General features: G+C 36.3%; 1 non-coding gene and 1 gene segment (V, D, J or C); both read right to left on the reverse strand.

The window, feature by feature from the left end:
- The window catches only part of LOC126001453 (T cell receptor alpha chain constant-like), a 713101-nt gene that overhangs the window by 605902 nt on the left and 84628 nt on the right, over positions 1-22571 (reverse strand).
- On the reverse strand, positions 5087-5219 carry LOC126002539 (small nucleolar RNA SNORA51). The gene has a single exon (XR_007493228.1). It is a non-coding gene; the product is annotated as a small nucleolar RNA SNORA51 (small nucleolar RNA).

Consider the following 22571-nt stretch of genomic DNA (forward strand, 5'->3'; position numbering starts at 1 on the left):
TTCATAAAACAAATTACTATGATTTATTTTTGTAGTAAATAAAACCAATATTAAATTGAGGTATTTGAAGCCCTTTGCCACTAGTTCTAAAGCCCTCCTTTGAACCTTTTTTCAATAAGGTGTGGAGGTAACATTAAGGTTCTCCTGACCTGTAAAAGACTCCTTACTCTTTCCTTCTCTCCTTGGCTAGATATTTTGGAAATAGTGATTTTTTCCAACTCAGTTTTTGCTAAAGCAATCCAAGAAGCATAAGTAGAGTGCCTTTGTTCATCCTAAAATGAAGCAAAAAAAAAATATTAAAATAAAATTACTTAAATTCACAGAATACCCTAAGTGGCTTGTTCAGTGTTGCCAAGATTATAAAAATAAAACAGAGTTTAGTAAATGTATAACAAGGGGCTGGAGAGATAGCATGGAGGTAAAGCATGTGCCTTTCATGCAGAAGGTCACCGATTCGAATCCCGGAGTCCCATAAGGTCCCCCGTGCCTGCCAGGGGCAATTTCTGAGCATGGAGCCAGGAATAACCCCTGAGCACTGCAGGTGTGACCCAAAAACCACAAAAAAAAAATGTATAACATGAGATGATAATATTTAAACTCATAGACAGGTAATTTGAGACAGAGTTTAAATGAGAATCATGGGTTCTACTTTTGGCTAAGTGCAATGTTTCATTACCTTTTTTTTTAATTTTTAGACACTTTTTCTAATCTATAAAATTGAGGTGAATTCTCTTCACCTTTTACTGTTTCTTATTATTATTATTATTATTATTATTACTATTATTATTATTATTTTGTTTTGGGGTCACACTAGTAGCGTTCAGGAGTTGCTCCTGGCGCTACTCTCAGAAGTCACTCCTGGCAGGTTCAGGAGACCATATGGGATTCTGGGATTCAAACCCGGGTCTGTCCTGTATTGGCCACAAGCAAGGCAAACACCTAACCACTGTGCTATCACTAGGGCCCCTGTTCCTAATTATTATAATAAAAAATTAGATGGTGCTTTGAAAGAAAATTGTACAATTAGGTAAATAAATTGAAATATTTTAAAACATATACTGAGCAATTTGGAAGAGCTTTTCTCAAAAAGGTATGAAAGTCAATGAGCTTGAGTGAGCAGAAAATCCATGAGGAAAGAATGTTCAAGACAATCTCTAGAATGGGATTTATGGGTGGGTAGAATAATTTCAATCATTGAGGTGGAAATGATACTAGGAGCAAAGCACTAGAGACATACGTTTTTGAAGGACAATGAGTTTTTTCCCACCTCATTCTCAAATTAATTCTCAAATTAATTCCATGAGGCAGAATGCTCAGGTCAAAATGGTAGGGGCCAGAGAACCACTATTATTTCCAGCAAAGTAATCACTAAAACTTAATAAATAGCAGATAAATAGGATTGATACTGTACTTTTGAAAAGTAAAAATCATTCTATGGAATACATGTGGACTATGGGAGAAGATCTGATAGAAAAGAATCCAGTCAAATTTGTAGCAAATTGGATATGATATAACAAAGCTCTTTGGGGCAACAATCAATCAGCAAAGAAGAGAACTTCAACACCATCTAGTAGTATGGTGGATTCTGGTTACTGGAAACACAATATATTTGAAAATATCTAACAAAGATAGTGGATCCTGTTACTAAATAAATATTTGCTGAGCGTCTGTTATATTTTAGGCCATTATTATGGCCTTACCCACTACCCTATCACCTTGGCCCAAGCTTGATGAATTTTCACAAAATGAATTTGTCCATGTCACTAGTATCTGGATGAATGTCTCATCATCAAATCCCCAAAGCCATATAGCAAATTGGCAGGCTACAAATATTAACATACAAAAATCAATAGCCTTCTTATATACAAATAATGATAGAGAAGAAGTAGACATTACAAAAACAATCCCATTCACAATAATACCACAGAACCTCAAATACCTTGGTGTCAACTTAATTAAATAGGTAAAGGGCCTATACAAAGAAAACTACAAACTGCTTCAATAAATAAACTAGGACACACACAAGGAAATGGAGACGCATACCCTGCTCATGGATTGGGAGGATTAACATCATTAAAATAGCAATACTTCCCAAAGCTTTCTATAGATTTAATGCAATCCCTCTAAGGATACCCATGACAGTCTTCAAAGAAGTGGATCAAATACACCTGAATTTATTTGTAACAATAAATGCTCATGAATAGCTAAAGTAAACAGTACGAAAAAGATGATGGGATGCATTACTTTCCCCAACTTTAAATTGTACTACAAAAAAATCATTAAAACAGAATGCTTCTGGAATAAATACATACCTCAGATCAATGGAATAGACTTGGGCATACAGAGAATGACCCCCAGACATACAATCAATTAACCTTTAAAAAAGGGGAATAATGCAAAATGGAGCAAGGAAGGCCTCTTCAACAAATGGTGTTGGGAGAACTAGTCAATCACATGCAAAAATGCACAACTCAGACCTCCATCTAATACCATGCATAAAGGTCAAATCAAAATAGATTAAAGACCTTGATATCATACCTGAAACTATAAGGTATATAGAAGAAAACATAGGCAAAACACTCCATGACATTGTGACTAAAGGCATCTTCAAGGAGGAAACATCATTGTCTAAACAAGTGAAAGCAGAGATCAACAAATGGGATCACATTAAACTACATCAAAGTAACAGTGACTAGGATACATAGACCACCCAAAGAATGAAACTATTTACCAAACACCCATCAGATAATGGGTTAATATCTACAATATATAAGGTACTGATAGAACCTAACAAGAAAAAACTTAACATTATCCAAAAATTGGGAGAAGAAATGAGCAGATGTTTCCTCAAAGAAGAAATACAGAGTACTATAAGGCACATGAAAAAATGCTCCAAATAACTAATCATCAAGGAGATGCAAATCAAAACAACAATGAGGTACCATCTCATGCCAAAGAGACTGGCACACATCACAAAGAACAAAAGCAACCGGTGCTGGTATGGATGCAGAGAGAAAGGAACTCTTTCTTATTCACTGCTTGTGGGGAATGCTTTCTAGTCCAACCTTTCTGGAAAACATTGTGTATAATCCTCAAAATACTGGAAATTGAGCTCCATTTGATCCAATAATACCACTCCTGGGGATATACTCCAGGAACACATAAACACAATATAGAAATGTCCTCTGCATTCCTATGTTCATTGCAGCACTATTTACAATAGCCAGAATCTGGAAACAACTCAGGTGCCCGACAACAGGTGAGTGGCCTAAGAAAACCATGGTACATCTACACATTGGAATACTATGCAACTTTTAGAAAACATGAAGTCATGAAATTTGCCTAGACATGGATGGACATGGAGACTATTATGCAGAGTGAAATGAGTCAAAGAGGGAGGAATAGAAACAGAATAGTTTCACTCATACATGAGATTTTAAGAAAAATAAAAGACAGTATGGTAATAATACCCAGAGACAATAAAGATGAGGGCTAAAAGAATAAACCCATGATAGGAAGCTTACTACAAAGAGCTAGAGAAATAACTGCATCAACATCTACCATGACAATGATAGAGAGAGAAATACACCCTCTATCTCAATGACAGGCACAGGATAGTGAAGGAGGGAAATGGGGAATATTGGTGGCAGGAAAGTTACACTTGTAAAGGGTGGTGTACATTTGATGACTGAAACACTAACAATTTTGTAACCATGGTGTATAACTAAAATTATTTTAAAAAGGAATAAAACAAACATGTTTGGTGCCTCTAGCTTAAATATGTACTGCTTGAGACCTGAGGTATCATTCATCCTGCATGTGAGATGAGCAAGGGACAGGGACAGCCTCTCCCTTCAGCAACACTGGATGGGTCCTGATAGATACAACCAGGTAGGTACAACCTGGTAGGTACAACCATGTGTCCTCCATGAGGGCACAGCACAGTACAGGTTGTGTGAAACCCTCCTCTTGAGTATTGAGCCTGGAATAAAGTCAGTCTCTTAAAACTATTTGTTAGATGAAGAAATAACTGGTTATAATGGTTTAGGCTCCCAGATGCATTAATTTGGAGAAAAACAATGATGGAGGCTTGGAGAAGGGGAAAGAACTGAAACAAAAAGGAAAGCAGCGAAGCAAATGATTCTTGACTTACTGCACTACATTATTAATGATCCCTGAACTGGAAGTAATTTTTGAACATTCCTACAAATAGTATAACTCTGAAGGGTCACAGTTTTACTGCTTATTAAAAAAATCAACCAGTTTGGAATTTAAATTTTAGGCCTTCTTTCTTTCAACTATAAGTGCTTAACTCTTCGATTGTTTCTGATCTAAACTTACTATAGACAGTTCCCTCATTATTGAGTTAAATAAATTCTGGCACCTATTGTTAAAAAAAGAAAAGAAAAGTGTCAAAATAATCTAAGTTCCTAAGTCAAACATTACACTGGCTGTCACCAACAGTGTCAGTGAGAATTGTTTGTTTTCCTAATTGTGAACAGATGGTGCTTCAGATTTGGATCAGAATAACTTGGATTAGAAGATGTGGATTTTTTCCTTCAGACCTATTGAGCTTCACATGACCCCATTTACTTCAAGCTATGTTGCATCAAAATAAGGATTTTCTCTTTTTTTATTAAAAAAAATCCTCAAAGCCTTTCATAAACATTCTCCCTTTATAGGGAGTTACTACTTTCTTAGTTACTGATAAAAACAACCACTATCTGCACTTCTCTGGAATAATTTATAGATTCTTTTTCCATGTTTTTTCAGCTTATTTTGTATCCTATGTTTACTCAGTAGCATTTGTGGTATTTATTCCACATTCAACATACAGGTTTATGTATATTCATTACTCTGTATCTAGCTGTTATTATAACTCATTTTTCCTTAAAATTGCTAATGGATTTTTGGGTTATTTTTTAGTGTTAGGGTATTGCAATTATTAAAACAGTAAAGGCTCTTATTTTTATACAAGTTTGTTAGACATGTGTCCAGAAACATAATTTCTATATCATCCATATGTTAATGCTTAACTTTAATAAATATTCCCAAACAATTTTCAATATCCTGCCAGTTCACATTTTTTTGTCCCCCAATTCACAATAGAAACCAGGCAAAGGGCCTGGGTTGAGGTGTATAAGGGGTGCATTTTCTGTACCTCCTCTTTCTATACAGTCAGTGTAAAGAACACAGCCTGTGGTAAGAATTGGGAGGCCTTATCTTATCTTTTCTTTTTTTTGATTTTTTAATATATATATGAATATATATAAAGCCTTCACCAATGCAACGTTCCCATGACCAATATCCCAAGTGTCCTTCCTGCCCACCCCACACTGGCCTGTACTCTAGACAGGCTTTCACATTGTCTCCAAAATTAAAATGACTTCTCCCATTACTTATTCTTGTAAATAGTTGGTGTTGTCTTTTTCATGTTAGCCATTTTGTTAATGGTATAGTTAAATATAAATGCTCAGAATCATGGGACAAAATAGCAAGTGTAAGAATTGTGATTGGGAAGCTGAGAAGAGAGATTACATTTCTTTCTTTATATTTATATGTTTGGATCATGAAAGCAGGGTCTTGTAAGATAGGTTGGTGATTATACACTCTCAAGTACCATTTGACACTTTCATAGATGTGCTTATAAATTATTAGATGGCAAAACTTCCATGTCTAGCCCTCATACCCCAGACTACTAAATAGAAAAATAAGTATGTTTTCCCACCTGTTGTGCCCCTAATTCTCCTTCCAGATTTTATAGTCAGATAGATGCAGATAGGACTTCAACTGGCAGAGATGAAGGGAGAGAGAACACTGCAATGGCAGCTGTTTTAGCAGATACAGATCAGTGAGTTGACAGAGAGACATTCATACTCCATCAATGAGCAAAATCATGCAGGGCAGTCTTTTGCTTCAGAAGAGGATGATAGTTTCTTCTAGTTACTTGAAACACATTACGAAGTTTAACCCACTCCTAGCTTACATTTAAACTGGATTCAGATAATAATATTCTCTTTGACAATAATCACCTCATCTCAGGGAAAAAATTAATCAATTTTATGCATACCAAAACCAATTTGTATCCCTTTAAAATAAGAGAGTCAAATTCTCTTCATGCTCTACAGAGATTCTGTGTCTCAAAATTTATCTATTGGTTGCAGGTTTGTTCAGAATAAAATGTCTATCACTTCTTTGTAAGCTTTTATCTTGACATATAGAAGTTTGCTGGATGCTACCATCAAGAGTGCAAAACTAAAATCAAATTAGTTTGGAGGCTGGTGTGATGACTGATCATATCTTAGAGAAACATCATTGGTTTGTTTACAGATATGAGAAAACATATGTTAAGTTACCATGTTAGGGGAAAATGTAGTGGATGGCTGCTCCTGTGCACATTTAGTGGAAACCCCTGCCATCTATTGATCTTGGTCAATTTCTGGATCTTATCAGTGGAAAAGGTGCAGCTATGAATGGAAATGCTTACCAGTTTCTAGACCTTCTTAGAGGTGACTTTTCAAGTAGTGCTGTTGATTTTTCTGTTTTTGAAGTGAACTTTGTTTCTCTTCTTGAGAGCCATTCAAGAAACAGATTTGGTGTAAGTTAAAATGAGTCCAAGATTAAAACTCAGAAGGAGGCCCTAGAGCCAACTTTGCCCATGATATTAATAATGGTCATCATGGATTGAGTCCTTTATATGTCAAGATGCATTGAATTGTACCTGTAAATTACATGTATTTATTTTCATATAGTTTTGTTCATTTAGTATTAGTAGATTCTTAGAAACTTTGGCTTTAAACAAAATGACATATAACAAAACCAGTCCCCCAAATAGCATAATTTCATTCTTTTAATAAAGATATCATGATGAATTCTTCTCTCTTAATTTGCAACTTTAAGTACCTAGAATGATTTCTGTTTCAGAGACAATGATCTCTAATTTATAATCTGCATTTTTATCTTATTCAACCAGAATGTTAGGAATTGCCATAAGCACTCTATTGTTTTGCTACTTTAAAATTTACTTGAATGTGTATTTTTCTCAATTGAGAATAGCCTTCTTGTTCCAACAGTATGTAATTTGGAACCTGCCCTAGGGGAGGATGGAGGAAAAAATGACTCAGAACTCTGTGTTAGCCTCTACCTCTGGTAAGTACTTAGCTTAAAGTCTGAAAAATAGTTTTCTTCCTTTTATCTATATAATAGTGCTGAATTTATTTTATTTAACAAGTTTGAGTGAAACTCTTCCCCAAAGGATTCTAAGACAATGTTGATTATGGCTTTATTCTTGAGCTCTGCAGCAGACCACAGCTGTCCTGCAGGCAGAGACAGACTCCTGTTCAGTTTTCCAAACAAAGACTCCCTATGTTAAGGCCTTGATCAATGGTACTTCCATATTTAATCAACTTGCAGCCTGACTTGGACCAAAGAAAGCTTCACTCCTTGGATCACCATCCTATTCTACTTTGGATAATCTAAAAGTTACAAATTATTCTCTTCTAATAGTGAGACCCAGTACTATTTAGGTTTGTGGTTTTTATTTATTGATTTATTTTATTATTTTGGTATTTGGGCCACATTCAGCTGTGCTCAGGATTTACTTCTGGCTCTTCCCACAAGAATCACTCCTGAGAGGAAATAGCGGACCATATGGGATGCCGGCAATTGAACTTGGGTCATCTGCATATAAGACAAATTCCCCAACCACTATATTAACACTACGGCAGGTTGGCTTGAATTTTTTTTTAATAAATTTTTATTGTGATCGAAGTGTATTACAAGTCTTTCACAGAATTATTTATGGTACATAGTGACAATGAATGAAGGGCATTCCCACCACCAGTATTGTCCTCCCTCCACCCCTGTTCCCAGCATGTATCCCATATCTCCCTCTTTTATCCCCCAGAATACTAGTGTAACTGGTGTCCACTTTACAGCTTGTTGTAAGAGTGGGTATCTATTTTGTTGTTATTGGCTTTGGGTTTAGTGTTCAAGTCTGATCATTTTTTATTTTCACTACATGTTCATATGACTGTCCTGGTATCATCATTTCCCCCCCCTCAATTTATGAGGCTGAATGATTCAAGCTATGTGATTCTGTTGGAGATAAAAGGGATAAGGAAAAGAGAAGAAAAAATTTGGTAGCAACTACCAAAAAAAAAAAAGAGAGAAAAAAAGAAAGAAAAGAAAAATGCACCCAGCAAAAAAAAAAAAAAAAATCACCAAATAATATCCACAGGAGTGAAAAAGACAGAAAAAAGTGGAAGAAAAAGAGAAGAAAAATAATATTAAAAACAGACCAAACGGGGCCGAGAAGGTGGCGCTAGAGGTAAGGTATTTGCCTTGCAAGCGCTAGCGTAGGACGGACAGTGGTTCAATCCCCCGGTGTCCCATATGGTCCCCCCAAGCCAGGGGCGATTTCTGAGCACATAGCCAGCAGTAACCCCTGAGCGTCAAACGGGTGTGGCCCAAAAAACAAAAAAACAAAAAACAAACAAACAAAAAAAACAAACAGACCAAACAAAACAAGAAAAAGGAGTGCTGGACTAGCAGGGTTTGGTGTTACCCCCACTTTTTTTTCTTTTCTTTTCTTTTCTTTCTTTCTTTCTTTTTTTTTTTTTTTTTTTGCATAGGCACAGTAAGTATTGGGGAATTCCCATGGCCTAAGAGATTCAGGGTTTCTCCCCTCTTGAAGCATACTTTCATGGGAACAACCACTGGCTCCATATATACTCATTACCATATCCCAAGGTTTTTTGTTTTTGTTTTTGTTTTGTGTGTGTGTGTGTGTGTGTGTGTGTGTGTCTGTGTGTGTGTGTGTGTGTGTGTGTGGTGCCAGGAAACTTTCTTCTCTGTTGTGGATGAAAAAATCAGGCTACTGTAGCTAGCAATCTTGGTAATTGCACAGGTCATAGGACAAGGTCTAGGATAGAGTTTTTACGGTTGTAGAGGTTCTGTTCCATCTTTGTTGTTGTGTTCAGTCTTCTTTATCTTGTGCCCCCTGTTTTTGCTCAGCCCCTAGGATATTATGGTTCCAGAGGTTCTGCTCAGTCTTGTTGTCAAAGTTGGGCATCTGTACTAGAAAATCTTGATTTTTGTAAGAGTCCTGGGCTACAACCTAGGGTAGGGTTTTCCTTATTGGTCCCAAGGTAAGCTTTGCTCTGTCACTGTTGTCAAAGTCAGTTTTCTGTTGTTAGTGCTCTTATTTTTCACAGTTCAAAGACGATACATCCTCTGATTTCCACTTAGCGTTAGGTGATGTGATAGGACAACCTGGTCTTAGGTCAAGTTGTCATTGCCATGCTGTCCTTGTTGTTATATTAATACTGGCACAAGTTGGTGTCAGAGCAATGTTATAAATATCCTGATGGAGCTTAGTTCCTAGTGTTGTTGCAGGGAGCTGTATCAGTTCTACGTCTGGGATCTGGGGTTTGAGATTGAATTAACACTGCTCAATCTCATGGAGACTAAGTTGTATCCACATGACATATGTCCAGGATGGGAGGCACCCTTGTGTTATAAAAAGTGTGAGTTCTTATCCTTAGAAGATAAGATGTAGTTTCTGTGTCTATGTTTTCCCCTTTCTTTACTGTGCCAATACAAAAACGTATGGTGTCATATTGTATTGCTGGTGCTATTCTGGGTAAGAATGACAGATCACAGATACTGGGGTTTAGTTTTTATAGAGGTTTGATGAAAATAGAGAAAAATATTTATATATAAAAATAGAACAAATAAATAAAACTGAGTTAAAAAATAAGAAAAAATGTATTTGAAGAAAACCAGTGATGGAGGAGGCTACATGTATGTTTAGGAATACACAAATTAAGATGCATTATTATATAGGTATTAAACTTACAAAGGCAATAAAGGCCTCCCAATTAGATCTTTTGAGATATTCTTATGGGTAGGGAAAGCCAAGGCACTTTTTTGTATCACAGACCTTGGTGTTGAGTTTGAGATATGATTTGCGGCATTACGAAATCATGTAGTGTCCTTGAGCTGGAGGTTGTGCTGAAGGTGGTTCCAGTATCATGCAACAGTCCACGATTTGATGGGGGTGAGAGGGGCCACAAAGTTTGAGTCAGCGGGCATGTTGGTTGTGGTTTCTTGGCAAGTAACAAGATAGGGGATGGAGAGGAGGTCTTTCATTGAGGAGCTAGATGGTGGTCTGTTGGGGCAGAAGGTCTGTCTTGGTGCCTAACAAGTTAAGCCCTGAGGATAAAGAGGGTTAATTAAGGGGAAGATAATGAATCCAAGTTGGAGATGAGGGAGTAGAAGGAGCTCTCGAGTGGGGGGGCAATATATCAGAGGGGCTATATACATTGTATAGATAAATTGTTTATGGATTAAGCTTGGCAGAGAGGACCACTGTGTAGGAAGTCACGTCTCCATATACACTGATTTTAGAGATCTATTTGAATGTTATCCTCAAAATCTAGGGCATTCCATTTCCTTTCCTAGAAAACAGTCAAGAATTAAGAACATTTTTGGGTGATGTTAAAAAGTATATTTGCCACGTGGGCACATTTGCACTCACGCACTTTTGAAAATGAATACTAGTAAGAAAAGAACCCCTGAATGGGGTCCAGTATGCATTGGGGAGGAGTTTCTCTCCCCCACCCGCCCCTCAGGGTGCGATTTACCAGGACTGGCCCTGAAGGCCAATCTGGCGTGGGGGGGATCTCAGTCCCCTGGACTAAGTGGGTCAGCCCAGGGGGGCCTATGGCTAGCTGTCCTGCCCAAGTCCCCCAACATACCAGGCTCGTAAGAGAAGACAGAAGTCCCTGGCATGTAGAGTCTTCTGAGCCCAGCCCCTGCCTCTACGGTTTGTGTATGCATAGGGGAGGAGTTTTCTCTTCCCCACCCTCCCCTCAGGGCCTAGTTGGCTTGATTTTTAAAACTACTGCACAGACTAGTCATTTTATTATATTCTTGAGCTCAAGAATATAACTTCTGAATACAACCTCCTATGAACCTTCTGGCATTTGCAAACCAGGTTTAATCTAACTCTCTGATACTAAAGGAACTGATTTAATTATAGTATTCTTAGTTTCTCTAGGGAATTGACTTAAATAATTTCTCCTCTCCTCCTTGTCTGATACGTATTGCCATTTAGCACATGGTATGTCTGGATCATGCAGCAAATTATTATGTTTTGATATGTATTCTTATTATAAATAAATAATGGCTTTTAATTTTGCCTTTGTGACCATTGAATGTTTCCCCATTTTCACTATTCTATAAGTTAACCTCATGTTTCCTAATGTTCCAGTTTTTATACAGATGTTAGAAATCTAGTGTTCAATGTATTAGCTTATTGTCAGTATAATGGTATTATTTTATAATAGCTTATGGTTGTTAAAATCTCATTTGATATATACAATAATTTTTGTTCCTGAACCCATATATACATAGTATATATATATATACTCATATACTCACATATATGTGTATATATATATATATATATATATATATATATGTGTGTGTGTGTGTGTGTGTGTGTGTGTGTGTGTGTGAGTTGTTAAGACTATATCGATTTCTGGAAAAGAAAGGCAATGAAAAAAATCAAAGGCTCAATATTTTATGGTAAGTTTCCAACCATAAACATCTTCCTTTGTAGGGGGCCTCTAAGTGAGGACAACATATTTCTACTTTTTTAATTATAACTGAATAACTAAAAGAGAGGCACTAAAAAGAAGTCATTGAGAAGCATTTTAAATGTATTCTGTTGTGGGAAAGGTCATTAGTGTGATTATAGAACAAAATACAACTTAAATAATATTTTCTACATCATTGAGTTAAATAATACTGTTTTTAAAAAATCAATAGAAACCATTTTTATTATAAATAGTCAAAACATTCTACATGATAATGAGCACATAAATGAATGAGTGTTTTTTGAAGATATAACAACTCATCAACAGAATCACCTATTTAGTCTGAAGGTAATTAGATCATTTCCCAACTCAGTAAAACCAACACAAGAGAATAGATCTTGTTACCCCCTTCTTTTGTCTAAAAATACTTTATGTTTTATATTTATGCTATTTAATCTCCTCTAAGCAAAATGGTACAAATGCTTAGTATGAATGACAACTAGAAATATTATATAAATTGAACAGAGTTCCTTCTCAAACCCCCACCTTTTCCTACCTGTGACAGTCTCTCACCAGGGGCCCTTTCTCAGCTGAGGTTTTTGTGAGGCTTCAAGAGGCCCTCACACTGCTGTGGTATCTCTCAGAGCACAAAAATACACTGCTGAGTCTTTGAGCTTTGAGGTTGTGATGGTGAGACCAATGGAACTGTCCTGTTTCTGAAAGTTCAGAGAATAGCGACCCTTTGTGGCATTTTTCTCATAAGACTCCTGATGAATAAGAAAGTCCATGTTCCCATTTGGCAGTTGTTTGTACCAGAATAAATAAAAAGTGAATGTTTTAGTTTCATATACACAGTTCAAGGTTGTTGTCTCCTCTTCCACTACTAATATTGTAGACTGGGCTTGAGTGACCTTTTGAGTCATGCTGGATCCTGCAGAAAAGAACAAGAAAATAAATGGATCCCTTCTTTATATTTAGAGAGATAAAGTCACTATATTCTATAACTCTCTCATAAGTCTCATTAGTCAATAATGACCTGTCTTTCTCCACAGCAGGGAATAACAAAGAAATTGAGGTCAGGGTTTGTGACTACATCTACCAAGAAAGATAAAAGATATGATATCCCTAAGCAAGTTGGTTTTTAGCATACTGTTCACTTTTTGTTTGCATGAAATTCCCTCTGCTCTATTCCAAATACAGATTTCAAGTCTGCACCATGATCTCAAGAGGTACAGAAAAGTTCCTGGGCTGTGTAATGGTTCTTTGTCCTTACAGGAAATCAAGTCAGCAGATATAGGATAGGACCCACAGGCCTATGTTATGTCATATACTTCCTGTCTAGATGGGAAACATTACCTCCTGGGACCTACTTTGTCTAATTAAAATTTGGACTACTGAAAAAAAATTGGTACAATTAAGTTTAAATTCCATGGATTCTTTCATGATAAAAAAATAAAAGACATAAAAGAGAATTTTGTGAATCATGTTGAATTATGCATCTTTTGATATAATTATTGCATTCAATAATTTTATATATGATTAGTTTTCTTCCAAAAAGATCAAAGTGAAAAATAATAATGGGATTTTGACTCTAGGGTAAGAAAAAAATGTTTAGTCTCAATATGTGTTTCTACCTTGCTGGTCATGGAATCTAGTAAAAGTTCCATAATCATGTTTTGTGATGCTAGGTTAGGTTTAGGAATTGTGTGAAGTTTTGATGTTAAGCATTGCTGTATTCAGATATAAAAAGGTAAGTGAAGTATTGGGTGATTGGTAAATTTGGTTAATTGTTAAGTTTAGCCAGCATTTGGGTCAAGGTTAGTGTACTTATAGGATTAGCATTAAAATTAGTAGAGGGCTATGGTTGAGTTAGGTCTGTAGAGGTTTTAAGTATTTTAGATTTTTCTATGCTTATACTTAAAAATTAATGTTAAGTATAGGGACATATTTAAATTTAGAAAATTCATTCATTTTTTGCATCTGTAAAGGTTTAGGCTGGGTAAAGGTTAGACTAAGAATTAGGTGTGGGGTTAAGGCTAGGGATTCTACAGAGTTTTTGTATTTAGTATTGCTGAATATTTGCAAAGTTAAAAATGCAAGTGAAGTATTAAGAAATTATTAAATTAAGTCTAATTGGTAGTTTTATGTTTAAAATTGGGTTAAGATTAGAGTAATGATTAACATTTGGAATAGGATAAAAGCCATTAAAAAAACAGTTCCTGAGATGTAGGAATAATTCTTAAAAGAGTCAGGTTACACAAAGAATGTCTGTCTTTAAGATACCAGATTATAAGAGTGTGATTGAACTTTTTCACTTCAATATACAAGTATTTACAGATTCCTCCCTTTACCATTTGAATGAGTTGTAGCTTTAAAGATGCAGTAAAATTTTCATAAATGAAAATAAAATGTATTAAATCTCAGACTTCAATTGTGTGAGTAAAAAGACAGACATCTAGCTGATTTTACCAACTATTTGATTAAGAGTAATTATTTTGGGGCAGGGAGAACAGACTATGATTCAATTGCTGGTACCATATAGTTCCTCAAACATCATTGAAAGCAACCTAATTATTGCAGAGTGATGATGATGATGATGATGATGATGATGATGATGATGATGATGATGGCCACTCTGGAGCATCATCATAGAGGCCTGGGCACTACAGAGTCCAAGCACCATCACATTCTTGGGTATTTTGGGGGTATAATTGGGTATTCTTGGGTATAATTGCTTTGAACTGCTGGCCTGGTGGGCTGAGAATTGGGGGAGGGGCCTCTGGGCTTCCTGAGCACTTCCTAGGAGGCTCACACTCCTCCCAACTGGCAAAAGAACATTGTTTAATTATCAGCAGGATTTGATCCTATCTCATACTGTTTCAATTTTCTTTCTTTCTTTCTTTCTTTCTTTCTTTCTTTCTTTCTTTCTTTCTTTCTTTCTTTCTTCTTTCTTTCTTTTTTCTTTCTTTCTTTTTCTTTCTTTCTTCTTTCTTTCTTTCTTTCTTTCTTTCTTTCTTTCTTTCTTTTTCTTTCTTTCTTTCTTTCTTTCTTTATTTCTTTCTTTCTTTCTTTCTTTCTTCTTTCTTTCTTTCTTTCTTTCTTCTTTCTTTCTCTTCTTTCTTTCTCTCTTTCTTCTTTCTTCCTTCTTTCTTTCCTTCTTTCCTTTCTTCCTTCTTCCTTCCTTTCTTTCTTTATTTCTCTTTTCTTTCTTTTGCTTTTGGGCCACACCCAGAGGTGCTAAGGGGTTACTCCTGACTCTGCTCTCAGAAATCACTTTTGGCAAGATCAGGGGACCATGTGAGATGCCAAAAATCGAATCCAGGTCTGTCCTGGGTCTGCCTCATGCATGGCAAATATCCTAAGTGCTTAGACCCCCTTCCCATAAAACTTTAAAGACAACATAAGTATAATTTGGTAAGTGACTAAAATTTGCTATGAAAGAATTATGTGAAAAGTTATATGATAGTTTAATGCACTGTGTTCTGAAATCCCATAGCAGGAAATTCTGTCATATAAACTATGCTTTCAATACTTATTAAAATAACTGGCATATGGGGCCAGAGAGATAGCATGGAGGTAAGGCATTTGCCTCTTATGCAGGTCGGTGGTTCGAATCCCGGCATCCTATATGGTCCCCTGAGCCTGCCAGGAGTTATTTCTGAGCATAGAGCCAGGAGTAACCTCTGAGCGCTGCCGGGTGTGACCCAAAAATCAAAAATAAAATAAAATAAAATAACTGGCATATACAACTAAGTGTTAAAAGAGACTTTTCTGAATACATATAGAGAAAGAGGAGATAATATCTCAATTTGACAATAATCTCTCAATATCTAATTATTTCAAGGGATATTTTCATATGTGAATTTATTTTACATCCACAAAGAAATATTTATTCCAAATAAATCAACACACACTAAACAGAAAATGAGCTCATTTTTGAGTTGAAAAACAGACCTTCTTCACATGAATTCTCCTTGCATTAAAACCCTGGGAGAATTCATTGAGTTGCACTAGTTTGCTTCCAAGAGACCCAGATTGTTGCATTTCTAGTACTACAAGGAGTAACCCCAAACATAAAGTTGGGAGAAGTCCTTGAGCATCAATGAGTGTGGGCCCAAAACAAAACCTTATTAAAGATAAAAGGTTAAAATGACTAAAATCTACTGAGCTATGGCCCAGGTAGTAGGGCGTTTGATGTCCCATGTGGTCCCCCAAGCCAGGGGCGATTTCTGAACACACAGCCAAGAGTAACCCTTTATTGTCACCAGGTGTGGCCCAAAAACCAAAAAATAATCACTAAAATCTTCTACCAAATTAAGAATGAGTTTAGAAAATACGGAGTTACAAAAGACTCTTCTGTAGCCATGAAAAGTCATGAAGTAGGAATATATGGATGTACCTTGAAGAAATTATGCTCTTGAAAGAACTAGAACCAAAAGACCTGCTACTATATGATTCTATTTTATGAAATTTTTGAAATAAGTAAATCCCAGGAGATGAGATATTGCTGTGCCAGTGAATGAGGAAAAGAAGGAATGTGAGTGACTTATAGAAAGCAGTTTTTTAAGGGGTGATGTTTTGGAATTTATAGAGAGGATTTTACCATATTGTAAATGTACTAAAAGTCACTTAATTATACTTTTAAGTGGACAAATTAAACTCACAATGTGTGAATTATTTTAACTAAATTATAATTTTAAAATTAGTAGATGTGCTAGAGTTATCTATAGTTCAATCAATAAAACACATGCCTTGAACAGGGCCCTCCCAGGTTTGATCCCCAACTCCACATATGAACCTACATATGAAGCTCTACAAGGAGTGAACCTTCAGCACACAGCGAGAAGTAACCCCTTTAGCCCCACTGGATATGTCCCCCATTTTTTTCAAGGATAACATGTAATCCAGGTGGAAAAGGCATTTCCAAAGAAGACAAAAAGGCATTTTGAAAAGGCATTTCCAAAGTAATCAGGTTCCCCTATTACTCGTCTGATTCCTTTCTGTAATCAGAATTCTAAGGTTCCTTGGCTCTGAGGTATCAGCTCTGTATGTACCTCAAAGATGCCTCTAGGACAGAATACATGGGTATTCTAGAAGAGAGCCTTCTCCTGAAGCTGCCTCCCATCTATCAGGGCCCACCTGTGCCCTCTGGGTTTGTGCTCAGCTTCCCCTGTTGCCCCTCTCACTGTGTCACTCAGAACACAGTAGTACGTAGCTGAGTCAGACACTTGCACTGAGAGTTTCTTCAGGTGGAAGGTGCTGTCTCCCTTGATAAGATCAGCCTGGAAATGATGTGGTGCCCTCTCACTGTCTGTGGAGCTCTTCAGGAGAATCTCAAGTCTTTTGTTTTCATACTGGACATACCAGAAAAGATAAGGTGTGTAGAGAGTCTGGTAAGTGCAGTTCAAGATCAGAGGTTCCCCCTCTAAGAGAATAACAAGCCCTTCAGTTTGGGTTACTGACTCTCCACTGGTCCCTCCTAGAACATAAAATAAAAGGAAAAAAAGTATTTGTTATGTTGGCAAAGTGAGAGGGATAATATCCAATTTGGTAAAGATTAAAGGTCATGTACCAATTACATACATACACTATTACACTAGTAATAGAACATCATATAAGTTTCAAATAAATGTACTTACTCAGGATCAACAAGATTACAATTCCTGCGCAGAAAATAGGCTGCATGGCTGGCAGAGGTCGCTGAGTTTGTTCAGAGAATGCACCCGATTTGCAAGAACTGGTTCTCTAAAGTCTTGATCTTTTGGTGAAAACTTTCAGAAAATCGTATGTTATGCAAGACAAATCGCTCTACAAAGCCATACTGCCAACTGTAATAAAAACAGAACTGCTGGGAAATTTAAATGAGATTGTGTTTAACCACTAGATAAAGGGAGCAGGGCCCTCTTCTGGTTGTTCCTCTGTCTTGCAATTCTTTTTATGTCTCAATTTGTATTTACTCAGGAATGAAACTTGGGTTGTGGACAGAGAAACAGGTGTTTGAAAGAGTGGCAAAGTTCCAGTAAAGACACACCACCTTCCTTCTTTAAATTTCACAGAAATATTTGGGGCGGAGACTATGGTAATTCCTCTGTCACTTCAAGTATATAAGACAAGGCTCCCTGGTTCCAGCATCTGATATCTGTTCATAGCAAATATTAAAGATTAAGTTAACACCAAGCTCATTTTAGATATATTAGTATATCCTGAGAGTGTTTTTTTAAATGATCTTAGATATCCTATGAACATATTTTTCCACCAGTTCCCTAGAACTAGGACATTAGCCCCTCTGCTTACAAAACTCCTACTACATTCATCCAGGATGCTTCGACCCATACTTTCTTTATCTCCATTGTGTGGGATTAAACACAGTGTCTCACATTTGCAAAATAAAAAGTGTTATATCAGTGAACTACATCCCCTAGCTGCTTCTATTTATTTTTCAAGAGAAAGTTTACATAAAACCACTATGTGGAAGTAACCACCAGCTCTTTTCCATTGTAACTTGTATACACACAAACAACACACACACACACACACACACACACACACTGAGTCATGTACACAAGTACATATGTCATAATCACAACTATATATCAGAAATTTGTTTTCAAAACTCAACTTGATGATTCTGATATCAGGAGGAACATAATATAATTAGTCCCCAAAACCAGTTTCACAAAATTTATAGAACCTTAATTCTTATGGAATATGTTTACAAAGTAGATGAAGGAAGTGTTTAAGAAAATGAGTGGACATCTCTGTATGTACAATGACCTTTCATGAAATTTAGTTTTTAGAAGAGCATTTCCCTAGGACTGGCTATTTCCAGAGGCAGATCCAGGACTTGGACAGTAGGTAAATCCAGTGTTTCTGAAAACTAAATAAGGTTCATGTCTTCATTTAAGGGACCACTTTCATATGGAATGTTGAGAAAATATCGTGGTTCTTTAACATTCAACAAATACATTTAATTAAAAAATTAAGCCTAGGCAGCCACAAGGTCTACATCAGGGGTCTCAAACTCTCAGCCTGCAGGCCGTTTGAGGCCCTCAGTACAACATTTTGTGGCCCACAGCCGGCCTTCAAATATCGCAGTATTCATGATTATTCGCTACCAAATAATCACAATAAAAATCACATTAGTAAGAAAAAAAATCGCATTAAACATTCGCATACCTCGAGCAGTTTTGTTCGGGGTATGCAAATGTTTAATGCGATATTTTGTGATTTTTTTCTTACTTAGTGTGATTTTTTATTGCAAATATTAGGTAAGTGAATAATCGTGAAGACTTTGAGCCTAGCGCAGATGTCATTTCTGCTGCTCCTGCCCACTGTTTTTTGCATTATCAGAGGCCAAAGGGAGAGAAAGGAGAAAAGTTTATTACAGAATTAGATTTTGTCATACCTTCATCATGACTTTATCAAAGCCTGCAGTGAAGAGAAAGATTGATGACCAGCACAGACAATTTCAGGAAAAGTGGAAAACGCAGTATTTCTTTGTTGAGCACAGGGGCATCCCCACATGTCTTACTTGCTCAGAGAAAGTTGCAGTGCACAAGGAACACAACTTGAAACGCCATTATTCAACTAAGCATGCTGAGGAATGTGCAAAATATCAAGAAAATGAGAGGGCCAAGCGGGTTGCCAGTCTTAAAGCATGTCTAATGAGGCAACAAGATTTCATCAAGAAAGCAACCAAAGAGAACGTTGCATCAGGCGAAGCTAGTTACATGGTTAGTGAGATGATTGCTAAGGCGGGAAAACCATTCACAGAAGGAGAGTTGTTAAAAAATAAAATGCAAGTTACAGGCTGCAAGTATTATCTTCCGGAAAAGAAAGGCCAGTTTAGCAAAAATCAGTCTTTCTGCCAACACTGTGGCAGAGCACATTTCTGACATGTCAAGTGACATTTATCATCAACTGTGAGAGAAAGCCAAATGTTTTGATGCATACTCAGTTGCTCTTGACGAGGGCACAGCTATAACAGACACTGCGCAGCTCACATGTTCAGAAGAAATAATTAAAACTGTTAATAATGATGTTTGAGGACTTTGTGTGTGTGTGTCTGTGAAATCCCTTATGCGGCCCTGCCTCACCCTGACTTTGCTTCCTGCGGCCCCCAGGTAAATTGAGTTTGAGACCCCTGGTCTACATTCAACCATTTTCACAGGCTCAATCTATTCTCAAAAGAGATGTAAACCAAGCTTTGAAAAATTAAGGGCACACCAGCACAATAGCTGAAAACTGACAATCTCAAGAGGAGAAGGCAGAACAAGCCCCTCCCTGCTGGGGTCATGTCTGCTGCATCTACCACCCACCACAAGAGTTAAGTAAACTTCTTTACAATGACTTAATGACTTATGATGCAATAATTTTCACATTTTTTCTTTCTGTACTTTATTTTTATTCTTTCTTTTTTCTCTTTGCTCCCTTCTTTCCTTTTCTATTTTTAAAAATAATTCTGCTTACTTGGAAACAAATGTATTAGATAAACTATGTAATACATGGTATTGAAATAAAGTAATTTACGTATTAAAAATAAGCTCATATTTATCACAAATTACCATGTGGAGAAAATGCAAACTAATATAAAACTATTAAATTAAAATAAAAACAATAGGAAGGATTATATTTAAATAAAGTTAAAGAATTATTAGAAGATCATTAGAAGATAACTCTAGATTTATGGAGTCTAATGACTCGAATGAAGTGATTTGTTACTTAATGTTCTATTCTTGAATTACTGTTATTTGGAAGAACAAATTTTAATTTCTTAATTAAAAATTGTCATTAATTTTCTATCACACAACCAAATCATATAACAAATGAACCAAAATATATTTAAAAAAATCATATATTGTACATCTACCTTCACTCTTGGATTGCATGTTGATTTACTCAAACACTGTGAGTAAAGCATATTTTTCAGTAGAAACAAGATAGTAACAGTAGAAAAATCAGTGCTTTAGAGTTTGGCCTGACCATATATTATTGCCAACATTTTAAGATCATTTTTTTATGTTTAAATAACTGTGATTCTTATATTTATAAAGGCCATTAGTCTATAGAATAAATTAAAAGAATTTAATAAGAATGACATAAAAGACAAAAAAGCACCAAAGGAGCTATGCTTTTAGACATTGGTCATATAGATTACCATAAATATGCCTTTGCTCTTTGAGTTTTATTGTCACCAATCAAGAAAGTACAAATCTATTCAATTTCTCATGTAGTTCTTATGTCCCTGGGGTTGACAATCTTTGTTTTCTCTACCACAGCAAGAGACACGTGGGAACTATTGCAGTGTTGAGAGATGGTGTGGTGGCAGCAATTGAATTCAGTTGCTTCCAACATGTGTTCTACTCCTGAGTTCTCTCTCTGTATCATAATTAAGTCAATACTTATGCTGGAAAGTTATAGCTCTGTTACAAAATTGAAAATAAAAAAGATAAGAAAGTAATTTAAAATTGTTTTGAAATAACATGTTGGAGAACTGGAGGAAAAATCGCTTTTAAGGAACTCAAATAAGACTGGACTCGTCTTATTGGATCAGTCTCCTGAGTCCACCAGGAGAATGAGAAAGTAAAAAAATGAGGATAGGAGCATACATGGACAGGAGCCATAGAACAGCAGATAGGACATTTGCCTTGCACATAGCCAAACTAGGTTATATATATATATATATATATATATATATATATATATATATATATATATATATATATGTATACAGTATCCCATATGGTCCCCTGAGCTTTGCCAGGAATTAATTCCTGAGTGCAGAGTCAGGAGTAACCCCAGAGCACTGCCAGATGTATCTCAAAAACAAATGGGAGAGAATAAGAGTATATTGTAGAGTAAAGCTGAGGAGGTAGCAAGATCATAGTGATGTAATATTTTTATAGATCATAATGTTGGCTTGTATTTGTTTTTTTTTTTTAATTTTGTTGTTTTTTTTTTTGTTTTGTTTTGTTTGTGGTTTGGAGGCCACGCTCAGCAATGCTCACAAGAGCAACTAACTCCTGGTTCCTGGGTTGTGTGCACTGGCAAAAACCCAGCTCAGCAAAGCACTCTACCTACTAAACTATCTCTATAGCCCAGTCTTAATAAAATTTTCTTTCTTCTAAAAGCTAATGAAGGGGTCAGAGTGGTCCTGCGGAGTGGTTAGGTGTCTGCCTTGCCAGCGGTAACCTAGGATGGACTGTGGTTCCCATATGGTTCCCAAGTCAGGAGCGATTTCTGAGCGCACAGCCAGGAGTAACCCCTGAGTGTCACCAGGTGTGGCCCAAAAAAAACCATATAATAATAATAAATAAATAAAAGCTAATGGAAATTCAGGTGATTGAATTTCTGGTGATGGTGAAATGGTGAAATTCAGGTGATGCTTAGTGGCTCAGAGAAAATTCAGATGCTTAGTGGCTTATAGAAAGGTGATTGGCAAATTCAGAGTTGCCCTCAAGAGCTCTCCGGTTGTAAAACCAACAAGGGCACTGATGAGTGACGGGATGTGCCAAGTGACAGTGGAGCAAAAGATTTTAATTAGAATTGTGGGTGTTGTTATATCTTTTTATTTATTTATTTATTTATTTGGTTTTTCAGGTCACACCCATTTGATGCTCAGGGGTTACTCCTGGCTAAGCGCTCAGAAATTGCCCCTGGCTTGGGAAGACGATATGGGACGTGGATGGCTACCGCTTGCAAGGCGCCACCTCGCCGGCACCTGTATTGTGATATCTTTGGGAAGCATTTTCAAATGTAAATTCTACACCTGAATAATAGATTGAATATGATACTTCAAGAATGTATAGAAATGAATTTTTAAGTGAGTACTAGTGAATCCTGTATTGAAGATACAGCAAAAACTTGTTTGAATATTTTATATCTATTTTCTTTTAATTTTTTGCTTAAAGAACACCAATTTTTATATTGGAAATATGCTGAAATAAAAAATTTAAAGCTTTGATATCC

The sequence above is a fragment of the Suncus etruscus genome, chromosome 2, assembly GCF_024139225.1.
Source record: "Suncus etruscus isolate mSunEtr1 chromosome 2, mSunEtr1.pri.cur, whole genome shotgun sequence".
Taxonomy (NCBI): domain Eukaryota; kingdom Metazoa; phylum Chordata; class Mammalia; order Eulipotyphla; family Soricidae; genus Suncus; species Suncus etruscus.